Raw genomic sequence first — 12,849 nt, forward strand, 5'->3', positions numbered from 1 at the left:
AAGAAAGTCTGCACACAATGGAAAATAACCAAGACTCTGACCCCCTCCCCAAATGATTCTCCCTTTAAAAGCCTTCGCAGTGGAGCAGAATCTCTGGAGCTGGTTTTTGGACCCAAGTCCACCATCTCCCCAGATTGCCAGCCTCCTGAATAAAGCAACCATTCCTTCGCAACCAACACTTATCTCTCAAATAATGGCTTCTGAGCAGCAAGCAGAAGAACCTGAATTGGGTAACACTATCTGCTTGATTTTTCTGTAAATCTAAAATTATTCTAAAAATAAATTTTATTAACAATTAACAATTTAAAAAACAAATTCAGGTTAAGTTAAACAATGAAATGAAGATCCAAACCACCTCTTCAAACCAAGATGAATATAATAAAAAAATATGGATAATTATAAATGGTGACAAGAACGTAAAGAAATCTGAATCTTCTTACACTGCTGGCAAAAATGTAAAATGGCGCAGTCACGCAGTCTGGTGAATTTCCTGATGGCTCAGCAGTTAAAGGTTTGGTGTTGTCACTGCTGTGGCTCGGGTCACTGATGTGATGTGGGTTTAATTCCTAGCCTGCGAACTTCCGCATGCCATGACCACGGCCCAAGCAAAAAAAAAGTCTGGTAGATCCTCAAAAGATTAAACACAGAGTTAATGTGTGACACAGCAATTCTATTCCTAGAGGTAAGATAGATAGAGATATTCTTCAAGAGAAATTAAAATCTATATTCACTCAAAAGCCTATACATCATAGCAGCATTATTCAAAACAGCCAAAAAATGGAAACAACCCAAATATACATCAACTGATAAATGGATAAATAAAATGTGATTCATACCATACAATAGTACTTAGCCATCCTAAAAACGAAGTACTAATACATGGTACAACATGTACAAACCTTGAAAACATTATGCTAAGTAAAAAGGCCAATCACAAAGAGCATCTATTGTATGATTCCAATTATATGGAATACCCAGATAAGCAAATTACAGTGATAAAAAATAGATGAGTAGTTGCCTAGGGCTGAGAGAAGATGTGAAGGAAGTGGAAAGTGACTGCTAATAGGAATACCATTCCTTCAGGAAGTGATAAAAATGTTTGAAAAATTGATTGTGATGGTTGTTCAACTCTGTAAAGATACTAAAAACCACTGAATTGTACACTTTAAACAGGTGAATTGTGTGGTATGTGGATTATATCTCAATAAAGCTGTTATTTTAAAAATCACAGTTTTCCTCTTTGCAAAACAAGGACACTTTGTTTCATATCTGTGGTTTTAATTAGTTCCCAATAAACAACAACAGCTGCCACCTGGTAGAACTAGATGTCTTCAAATGCTGGGCAAACAACTTCTGTGTGTATGAGATTTTGAATATCTGTTTTTAAAGAATACAAAAGCAAGAAAATCAGGCTATCAGGGCATTCTCACTCTTTGACACTGTCATTTAGTTCAGAACAGAATGCAATCACCATTTCCCTAGTCAAGAAGCCAACAGTAATACTGCCTGCTCACACATATGTTCCAGTAAAGAGACACAGCTAATTCACTTTAACAAAAACAAGGCTGAAAATGCCAACGAAATGGCACAGCAGCAACAGAGTACAAGTCTTATGTTTGGGTGGAAAGAAAGAACAGGAGGCAGCCTGAAATGATACTTGCTGGGCACACCCTTTGCTAAACAATTGCAAACATTCCCCCACATGTCTGAAGAAATCCTTCCTGTTGCTTTTTGGGCAAATTTCCCCAGTGTACTCAGGAAGAAGCTGACTTAAAACCATCTGTTTGATAAACAATCTGACTGTGCTCAGGGTGCAAAGAAAACAGAGAGCTAATGATCTTCTGGTGAGTGAAAAGAGGGACAGAAGGGGGAAAAATGGAAAATGGACAAGTATTTACCTTCATTAAAGAGATTTAAACACTACTCCTGAGTTGGTGATCTGAGCTGGGAACAGGGGAAAAGGGAGACATGACAGCATAGTATTAATGGTTTCGGAAAGGAAATGGTCCTTTGTGTCATTTTCTTAAACAAAAAATTTACTTAATACTTTTTCTTTTTTTTTTTTTTTTTGGCTACCACACAACACATGGAGTTCAGGCGAGAGATCAGATCGGAGCCGCAGCTGCAACATTTGCCGAAGCTTCATCAATGCCAGATCTTTAACCTGCTGTGCCAGGCAAGGGATCAAATCTGCATCTCAGCCCTCCCAGGACGCCACCAATCCCATTGCAAAACAGCCTGAACTCCTTGAGACAAAAAATTTAAATGCGCAGTTCACAGAAGGAAAAAAAAATAGTCAATAAAGACAGGGAAAATGTCCTATCTTATCCATAATTAAAGAAATGCAAAATAAAAATACATATCACTTTTCACATCTCAGAATGCCAAATATTTAAAAGTTGGGAAAATCAGAATAGGTGAGGAGAGGGGTAAATTCTCACTCACCCTTGGTAGAAATAAAATTTACTTGGTAGTATTTCTCAATTTAAAATGTTTATTTTGGGGTTCCCATTGTGGAACAGTGGAAACAAATCCAACTAGTATCCATGAGGATGCAGGTTCAATCCCTGGCCTCGGTCAGTGGGTGAAGGATCCATCATTGCCGTGAGCTGTGGTGAAGGTCACAGAAGCAGCTCGGATCCCACGTTGCTATGGCTGTGGCATAGCCTGGCAGCTCAGATTTGACCCCTAGTCTAGGAACTTCCATATGCCATGGGTGCGGCCCTAAAAATCAAAAGAAAAAAGTTTATATTTATACCCTTTATTTCAACCTCTAGAAATTTACCCTACAGCTTGCAAAGATAATGTAAAAGGATATTTACAGCTAGTACTATAATAAATGTCTATCAATAGGGGATTGATTAAATTACAGTAAGTCTCATTTGGGAATATTTACAGCTGAAATAACATTTATGGGATTTCCTTCAAAATAATTATGGTCTGAGTAGCAGGGAGTAGGGGGAAGGACAGATGAAACGCAAATGACCATGTGTTTTAACAATAATTGATGAAGCTGGTGATGGGTACATGTGGGTTCAATATACTCTTCTTTCTTTTGTACATGTTTGAAATCTTCCATAATAAAAAGATACAAATGTATTAAACAATCTCACTGAAGGGGACAGAGGATAAAGTAACTGATCTAAATAACTCTAGAAAAGAGTACAGTCTGTAAGACTAAAAACACAAGGAACTAACTATACATTACTGCTGCATTCTAGCTAGTAAAGCTGTTTGCACAGGTGTACAAGTTAACAACCTGAAAACACTATACATGTATATGGTAATTGCACAATTAAGTAAATGAATGGAAGATGGTACAAGGCTTCTCACTTTTGGAAAGGGAGGTTACAGATAAGGAGAAAAAGGCTAAAATTATCCATATGGATTAGAGTTGGGATATGAACTTGGGTTCAGCTATGGTTACATCTAAAAATATTTATAGATATGTGTCTATTATACACTCGTATTATTAACTTGTTCTATCAGCTGAGAAATGGCTATTTCTGGGCCTGGAACAGGAAATATATAAGATGAGGTTGGAGCATCTGATAATGTCAGAAGGTAAGTTAATGCTAAAACCAAACCAAAACAAAAATCTTAAATTGATAGAGGTAGATCAAAGTGACATAGGAAACAATCAAAGGAGTTCCTCATGGCTAAACCTAAAATAATTTGAGAAGGAAAAAATTCCCTCCCAAAAAATTTTTTTAAAGTGTAGGAGCTGCTGTCATGGCTCAGTGGAAACAAATCTGACTAGCATCCAAGAGGACGCAGGTTCGATCCCTGGACTCACTCAGTGGGTTAAGGATCTGGCGCTGCTGTGAGCTGTGGTGTAAGTCACAGACGAGGATCGGATCTAGTGTTGCTGTGGTTGTGATGTAGGCCAGCAACTACAGTTCTGGATTGAACCCCTAGCCTGGGAACCTCCATATGCTGTGGGTGCAGCCTTAAAAAATAATAATAATAATATTGGATTATAACCTAAAGTATAAAATAAATATCTATGAGTCCATACCAATATAAAAGAAATATACTCCAAAGAGTACAGTATGGAGGTGTAGCCAAGATGTTGAAGTAAGAAGAACCTGAGCTCACCTCCTCCCGTGGGCACATAAACATTACAACTATTTACAAAACAACTATCTATGAGAATGACCTAAAGACTAGCAGAAAAGGTTTTACATAACTAAAAGTATAAATAAGGAACCACAACAGATGGGTAGAAAGGCAGAGTACAGTCAAGACACACTCCCAGGCAGGTGGGAGGATAAGTAGAATTACAGAGATTCTCTCTAAGAAGGGAGGGGTCTGAGCCCACATGAGCTCCTCAGCCAAATCAGGAAGATGGGTCCCCAAGAATATCTGGCTTTGATGGCTAGTGGGGCTTACAAAGGAAAGAGGCAGGAGACTGTAGAAACAGAGACTCTGCTCTTAAACGGTGTGTGAAAACTCTCACACGCTCTGATTTCCAGTTCAGAGACAGTAATTTCAAAGAAGCCTGGGTCAGACCTACTTGCTGATCTTGGAGAGCCTTGTGGAGAAGCAGAAGATAACCAGAGCTCATCCTGGAAACACAAACACTGGCAACAGCCAATTTTTGAAGCTTGTTCTACCACAGGATACTGGTGCTGACAATTCCTATTTTGGAGTCCTCCCTCTATCCTATTAGTACAGGGACTTACTCACCAACCAGCAGGCAAGCACCAGCCCCAGGACACAGCCCTGCCCAGTGAGCCAGCACCAGCTTTGGGACCCCCTGAGCCACACAGCCAGACGTTCTAAGACACAGCCTTGCCCACACCAGCAGGCCAGCACCAACCAGGGGACCCTTGGGCTGCAGAGCTAGCCAGGACAGGATCCAGCCCCGCCCTCCAGTGGGCTGGCAGACAACACAAGAGGCAAGGCCTTGTGTCAGTTTTGGGCCTAGAGCCAGCCCCACCCACCAGTAGTCAGTCCACAATAACAAAATGGCCTCATCTAGCCCACACAGGGAGCATCTCTAGAGCTTACAGCTCTGGTGATCAGAAAGGAGTGTGTTGCTGGGCCTCAAAGGACATCTCCTATATAAGGTCATTTCCCCAAGATCGGAAAGTGTAAACAACCTACCTAATATGTAGAAATAAACACAGAGAATCAGGCAAAATGAAAAGACAGAGGAAAATGTTCCAAATAAGGAAAAAGAAACCTCACAAAAAGAACTAAATGAAGCAGAAATAAGCAATCTACGCCATAAAAAGTTCAAAGTAATTATCAAAACAAGTCTCAACAAACTTCAGAAGATTTAAATCACATCAGGGATCTTTTCTCACCACAATGGTATGAGACTAGAAATCAACTACAAGAAAAAAAGAAGAGGGAGTTCCCATTGTGGCTCAGCGGTTAACGAACCCAACTAGCATCCATGAGGACGGGGGTTCGAACCCTGACCTCACTCAGGGGGTTAAGGATCTGGTGTTGCCGTGAGCTGTGCTGTAGGTTGCAGACGCAGCTCAGATCCCGAGTTGCTGTGGTTCTGGTGTAGCCAGAGGCTACCGCGCCAATTGGACCCCTAGCCTGGGAACCTCCATATGCCGCTGGTGTGGCCCTAAAAAGACAAAAAAAACAAAAAAAAAAAAGAGGGAACTGCAAAAACACAAATGTGGAGGTAAACAATATGCTACTAAACAACCAATGGGTTACTAAAGAAATCAAGGGAAAAAATTGAAAATACATGAAGGCAAATGAGAATGGAAAAACAAAGATTCAAAATATATTGTGATACAGCAAAAGAAGTTCTGAGAGAAAAGTTTATTTATTTCTTCTTTTCAGCTCTGGCCATGGCATGTGGGAGTTCTAGGGCTAGGAATCAAACCCCCGCCATAGCAGCAACCTGAGTGAGCCATAGCAGTAACAATGCTGGATCCTTAACCCCATGAGCTACAAGGGAACTCTCTGAGAGAGAAGTTTAGAGCAATACAGGTCTATCTCAGAAAACAAGAAACATCTCAAATTAACTATCTAATCTAACACCTAAAGGAAATAGAAAAAGGAAAAGCAAAATCCAAACTCAGGAGGAGGAAATAAATAATAAGGATCAGAGAGGAAATAAATGAAACAGAGATTAAAAATAAAGTTAAAATGATCCATGAATTAAGTAAACGAAATTGAAATGAAACAGAGATTAAAAATAAAGATTAAGGAATTCCCATCGTGGCTCAGTGGTTAATGAATCCGACTAGGAACCATGAGGTTGTGGGTTTGATCCCTGGCCTTGCTCAGTGGGTTAATGACCCGGCGTTGCCCTGAGCTGTGGTGTAGGTTGCAGACGCAGCTTGGATCCCACGTTACCGTGGCTGTGGTGTAGGCCGGCAGCTACAGCTCTGATTAGACCCATAGCCTGGGAACCTCCAAGTGCCGTGGGAAGCGGCCCTAGAAAAGACAAAAAATAAAAAAAATAAAGATTAAAATGAAACAGAGATTAAAAATAAATGAAACAGATTAAAAATAAAATTAAAATGATCAGTGAACTAAGTAAACCAAATTGATACAGCTTCAACCAAACTCTTCAAGAAAAAAAGAGAGAGGAGGTCCCACTGTGGTGCAGCGGAAACTAATATCCATGAGGATGTGGGTTCAATCCATGGCCTCACTCAGTGGGTCAGGGATCCAGCTTTGCTGTGAGCTGTGGTTAGGTTGAAGACGTGGCTTGGATCCCACATTGCTGTGGCAGCTGGCAGCTGTAGCTCAGATTCAACCCCTAGCCTGGGAATCTCCATAAGCCTCAGGTGTGGCCTTAAAAAAGCAAAAAAAAAAAAAAGAAAGAAAGGAAGAAGGGTCCAGATTAATAAAATCAGATATGAAAGCAAGGAGACGCTACCAATACGACAGAAATACAGAGAATTGGAGTTCTCCTATGGGGGCAGTGGGTTAAGGATCCAACTGTAGCACCAGGTAGCTGCTGTGGCATGGGTTTGAACCCTGGCTTGGAAACTTCCTTATGCCATGGGCATGGTCAAGGGAAAAAAAAAAAAAAAAAAACCTATATTCCATAAGTTAACTATACTCCAATAAAATTTTTTTAAATAGACAATCATGAGATTACTACAAACATTTATACACTAATAAAACAACAACCCACAAGAAATGAAAAAATTCCAGAAATGTACTATCTCCCAAGACAGAATCAGGAAGAAATGGAAAATATGAACAGACTAATTACCATCACTGAAGTTGAATCAGTAAATTTAAAAATTTACTGATAGGAGTTCCCATCGCGTCTCAGCAGTAACAAACCCAACTAGTATCCATGGGGACATGGATTTGATCCCTGACCTTGCTCAGTGGGTTAAGTATCTGGCATTGCCAAGAGCTGTGGTGTAGGTCGAAGATGCAGTTTGGATCCCAAGTTGCTGGGGCTGTGGTATAGGCTGGCAGTTACAGCTCCAATTCAACCCCTAGCCTGGGACCTTCCATATGCCACAGGTGTGGCCCTAAAAAGACAATAAATAAATAAGTATTTACTGATGGCCCAGCAGGTAAAGGATACGGTGTTGTCACTGTTGTGGCTAGGGTAGCTGCTGTAGTGTGGGTTCAATCCCTGGCCTGGTAACTTCTGCAAGCCATGGCACTGCCAAAACAGCAACAACTCCCAACAACAACAAAGGACCAGAGAGCTTCACAGGTAAATTCTACCAAACATTTAAAGGCTTAATGCCTATTCTTCTCAAACTATTCCAAAAAATTCAAGAAGGAATGCTTCCAAACTCATTCTATAAAGCCAGCATCATCTTGATACCAAAACCAGACAAAGACATCACAAAAAACCAAAAAAATTTCAGACCAATTTCACTGACAGACATAAATAGAAAAAAAAATTAGCAAAATATTACCAAAATGAACTCAACATACATTAAGAGGATCATACATCTTGAAGAAGAGGGATTTATCCCAGCAATGTAAGGATGATTCAATAACTGCAAATTGATCAACGCAATAACAAGTTGAAGAATAAAAATCAAATGGTCATGTCAATAGAAAAAGCTTCTGCTGAAATTTAACATTAATTTATGATTAAAAAATCTCAAGGGAGGGAGTTCCTGTCATGGCGCAGTGAAAACGAATCCAACTAGGAACCATGAGGATGTGGGTTCAATCCCTGGCCTCGTTAAGCATTGCTGTGAGCTTCAGTGTAGGTTGCAACACGGCTTGGATCTGGCATTGCTGTGGCTGTAGTTTAGGCCAGCAGCTGTAGCTCCATTTAGGCCCCTAGCCTGGGAACCTCCATATGCTGCAAGGGTGGTCCTAAAAAAAAAAAAAGAAAGAAAAGAAAAAGAAGAAGAAAAAAACCTCTCAAGGGAGTTCCCTTCATGGCTCAGCAGTTAACAAACTTGACTAGAATCCATGAGTATGTGGGTTTGATCCCTGGCCTTGCTCAGTGGGTTAAGTATCCAGCGTTGCTGTGAGCTGTGGTGTATGTCACAGACCTGGCTCAGTTCCCGAGTTGCTGTGGCTGTAGCATGGGCTGGCAGCTAAAGCTCCAATTCAACCCCTAGACTGGGAAATTTCATATGCTATGGGTGTGGCCCTAAAAAACAAAAGCAAAAAAAAAAAAAAAAAAAAAAACACCTCTCAAAAGGAGATCCATTGTGGTGCAGCAGGTTAAGGATTTGGAGTTGTCACTGCAGCAGCCCAGGTCACTGCTGTGGCGAGGGTTTGATCCCTGACCTGAGAATATCTGCATGCCACAGGTGCAGCAAAAAATAAAACATAAATTCTCAACAAAGTGCGTACAGAGACAACACAGCTCAATGTAATAAAGGCCATACCTATAGCCAACATCATACTCAAAGTTGAAAAGCTGAAAGCATTTCCTCAAAGATCAGAAAGAAGACAAGTATGCCCATTCTCACCACTTTTGTTCAACATAGCACTGGAAGTCCTAGCCATAGCAATCAGACAAGAAAAAGAAATGAGGCATTCAAACTGGAAAGGAAGAAATAAAATGTCGCTGTTTGCAGATGACATGATACTATGCATAGAAAATCCTAAACACTGCCAAAAAAAATTAGAATAAATGAATTCGGAAAACTAGTTCATTTTTTAAAAATCACAGGCAAATGGAAAAATTACATAAAGTAAAAATAAATCATATATTTGCAAATAACTTCTAGTGTATTAACTACTCCAAAAGACTATATCCCAATGAAATACTGTTTCATAGGAACTAGCCCAGATCATGATAAAGATATTTGGAATTTTTAAAAAATTTTAACATAAAGAGAATGTTACATTTGGTTATATTTTCACTAAGTACTCACTATTTTATATGCACATCCAGGACAAAGAAGAGGACATTAGTACTTGGCCTTAAAATCAGGAGAAGGAACCATAAAGATCCTGTGAAGTTAAGCTTGATAATGCATATGTGATTATTTGTTTGTTTGTTTTGTTTTGTCTTTCTAGGGCCGCACCTGCAGCATATGGAGGTTCCCAGGCTAAGGGTCGAATCAGAGCTGTAGCTGCTGGTCTATACCACAGCCACAGCAACACCAGATCCGAGCCACATGTGCAACCCACACCGTAGCTCACAGTAATGCCAGATCCTTAACCCATTGAGCAAGGCCAGGGATCGAACCCTCATGATTCCTAGTCAGATTCATTAACCACTGCACCACGACAGGAACTCCAATGCATATGTGATTATATGATAATACAGTCACTACAACCATGTGTAAGTGGAAATTAGGTATATTTTATTTTATTGTACTTTTTTTGGCCATGCCTGCAGCATGTAGAAGTTCTCAGGCCAGGGATCACACCATACCACTGCTGTAATCAGAGCCACAGCAGTGATAATGTGGGATCCTTAACCTGCAGAGCCACAAGGGAACTCCTAGTATATTTAAAATGCATTAGTGGGAGTTCCTGTCATGGCCCAGCAGAAGCAAATCTGACTAGTATCCATGAGGATGTGGGTTCAATCCCTGACCTTACTCGGTGGGCTAGGGATCCGGCATTGCCATGAGCTGTGGTGTAGGTTGCAGATGCAGCTCGGATCCTATGTTGCTGTGGCCATGGCTTGGGCCAGCAGCTGTAGCTCTGATTTGACTCCTAGCCTGGGAACTTCCATATGCTACAGGGGATGTGGCCATGAAAAAAAAAAAAAAAAAAAAAAAAAAAAGCAGACAAATAAATAAATCAAATGCATTGAAAAGATTACTATTTAAAGAACTTTTGATGAATTTATTTTAAAAAGCAAAATCATCTTATTCTTTGGTAAATTTGATATCTACATAAAGGTATAAAAATAATTAAATAAGAGCAAATGAGGATGAATGAAGCAAGAAGAAATGAAATGAGGCTACTGATTCTGTCAGTGGGTTAAGGGCACACCGGGCATGGTCAAAAATAATGAATTAATTAAAATAAGAATTTACAAAGTTATTAATCACAAAGTACAGCACACATCAATACAATGATGAATAAATCAACCATGAAAAAATTATGTTGTAGATGAATATTTATGAAATTGAGATAAAACCATCATAGTTTTGTCGTTGTTTTATGGCCATACTCACAGTACATGGAAGTTCCCAGCCAGGGACTGACTTGGAGCTGCGGCTGCAACCTATGCTACAGCTGCGGCAATGCCAGATCCTTTAATCCATGGTGCCAGGCCAGGGATTGAGTCCGTACCTCCACAGTGACCTGAACCGCTGCAGTCAGATTTCTAACCCACTGTGCCATGGTGGGAACTCCAAAACTACCATACTTTTTATCTCCAGCTCCAGTCTCTTCCTCTGAGCTCCAGACTTATAACTTCCTACTGAACATTACTACTTGGATGTCTACTAGGTATCTCAAACCTATCATACCCAAAAGGAAAAATCTTGATTTTTCACCATATACATCCTAATCAATTCCTCCACACTCTCCCTTTCATAGTAAAAAGCTCCACCATTGATTCACTTTGCTTAGCCATAAATTCCAGTCATGCTTGAGTCCTTTCCTTAACATCTCACCAATCCATCAGCAAATTTTATTGGTGCTACTCTCAAAACATATCCCTTCTTACCTTCTTTTATATTAAACACTTTATAGACATTTGTTTTTAAAAGCAACTGATAAAATTATACTATTAGAAATCCCTAAGGAGCTCTCTGGTGGTGTAGCGGGTTAAGAATCCACCATTGTCACTAGTGGACCTGGGCTGCTTCTGTGGCTCAGATTCAATCCTTGGCCCAGGTACTTCCACATGCCTCAAGCTTGGCCAAAAAAAGAGAAGTAATTTTTAAGACAGTTGATTATGGTTGCCTCTGGGGGTGGGATAACTGCTATTTTTCCACCTAGGCATATGAACTATTCAATTTTTTTTCTTTTTTTCTTTTTTTTGCTTTTAGGGCCAAACCACAGCATATGGAGGTTCCCAGGCTATGGGTCTAATTGGAGCTACAGCTGCCAGCCTACACCACAGCCACGGCAACACAGGATCCGTGCAGCACCTGAGAACTATATCACAGCTCACAGCAATGTGGGATCCTTAACCACTGAGCAAGGGGCCAGGGATCAAACCAGCAACGTCATGGTTACTAGTCGAATCCATTTCCACTGTGCCACAGCAGGAACACCTATTCAAATTTTTAAAACTATGCACATGTATTACTTTGATAAAAGTAAGATAAGGTTCTTTGTTGGGAGGAGAGGGCCTTTGGTTTTAGGTGTATTGTTTTATTTTTTTAAAAGAGAAAGGAAGAAAAGTAGACGTTAATTCTACTTAATTCTGGGTACTGGGAATATGGTATTTGTTATATAATTTTTTCTTTTTTTTTCCTTTTTTTTTGGGGGGGGGGGCCACACCAGAGGCACATGGAAGTTCCCAGACTAGGGTGCAAATCAGAGCTGTAGCTGCCAGCCTACACCACAGCCACAGCAATGCCAGATCCAAGCCACATCTGCAACCTATCATGACAATACAAGATCCTTAACCCACTGATCGAGGCCAGGGATCAAACCTGCATCCTCACAGTTACTAGCTGGGTTCATTACCACTGAGCCACAATGGGAACTCCTATAATTTTTTCATTTTAAATTTTGTAAATTTTAAATAACCTTTAAAGTTATTTAAAAATTTATCAGAATTCCTGTTGTGGCTCAGCAGTAACAAACCAGCTAGTACCCGTTAGAACGCGGGTTCAAACCTTGGCCCGGGTCAGTGGGTTAAGGATCTGGTGTTGTTATGAGCTGCAGTGTAGGTCGAAGATGCAGCTGGGATCCCACATTGCTATGGCTTCAGTGTAGGCCGGCAGCTGCAGCTCCAATTCAACCTCAGCCTGGGAATTTCCACGTGCCTCGGGTGCGGCCCTAAATAGACAAAAAGAAAAAAAAAAATTAATAAAAAATTCTCAATATTAACCTCTCCAAAGCCCAATAGTTTCTTACATAAATGGTTTCTGAACCATTTTTGGTCAAGTCTGCCTTCCTTAGAATGCTCTAAACTTTGTCAGTGATTTAAACCACTATGCAAAATGTATTACCAATCTAGTACAAAAATATATTGGAACCAACACTTTTGTGACCTGACAGTTTCTGCTGTGATGCAGTGGGTTAAGAATCTGACTGCAGCAACTCAGGTCACTGCGGAGGTGTGGGTTCAATCCCCAGTCCAGCACAGTGGGTTAAAGTATCTGGTATTGCCACAGCTGCAGCTTAGGTCACAGCTGTGGCTCAGATTCAATCACTCACCCAGGAACTTCCATATGCCACCAGTGCAGCCATTAAAAAAAAAAAAATTATTTTGTGAACTGGACAAACTGGTAATATAGCTGAAGGTGTTTTTGGCAGCAACACTGCATAGGAATTTGTTGCTAC

General features: G+C 40.3%; 1 protein-coding gene across 11 annotated transcripts in view; it reads right to left on the bottom strand.

The window, feature by feature from the left end:
- USP54 (ubiquitin specific peptidase 54) overlaps positions 1–12,849 on the bottom strand; it is a 132,620-nt gene that overhangs the window by 97,794 nt on the left and 21,977 nt on the right. The window contains exon 1 of one of the 11 annotated variants that reach the window (XM_021072541.1): positions 4,690–5,380. The exons of 9 other annotated variants lie outside the window; for them this stretch is intronic. The gene's annotated coding sequence lies outside the window, so the exon portion shown is untranslated. Of the gene's footprint in view, positions 1–4,689; positions 5,381–12,849 lie in introns of those variants that run through there. One more of the 11 variants, XM_021072549.1, reaches the window with a different exon arrangement.

The sequence above is a fragment of the Sus scrofa genome, chromosome 14 (assembly GCF_000003025.6).
Source record: "Sus scrofa isolate TJ Tabasco breed Duroc chromosome 14, Sscrofa11.1, whole genome shotgun sequence".
Lineage (NCBI taxonomy): Eukaryota > Metazoa > Chordata > Mammalia > Artiodactyla > Suidae > Sus > Sus scrofa.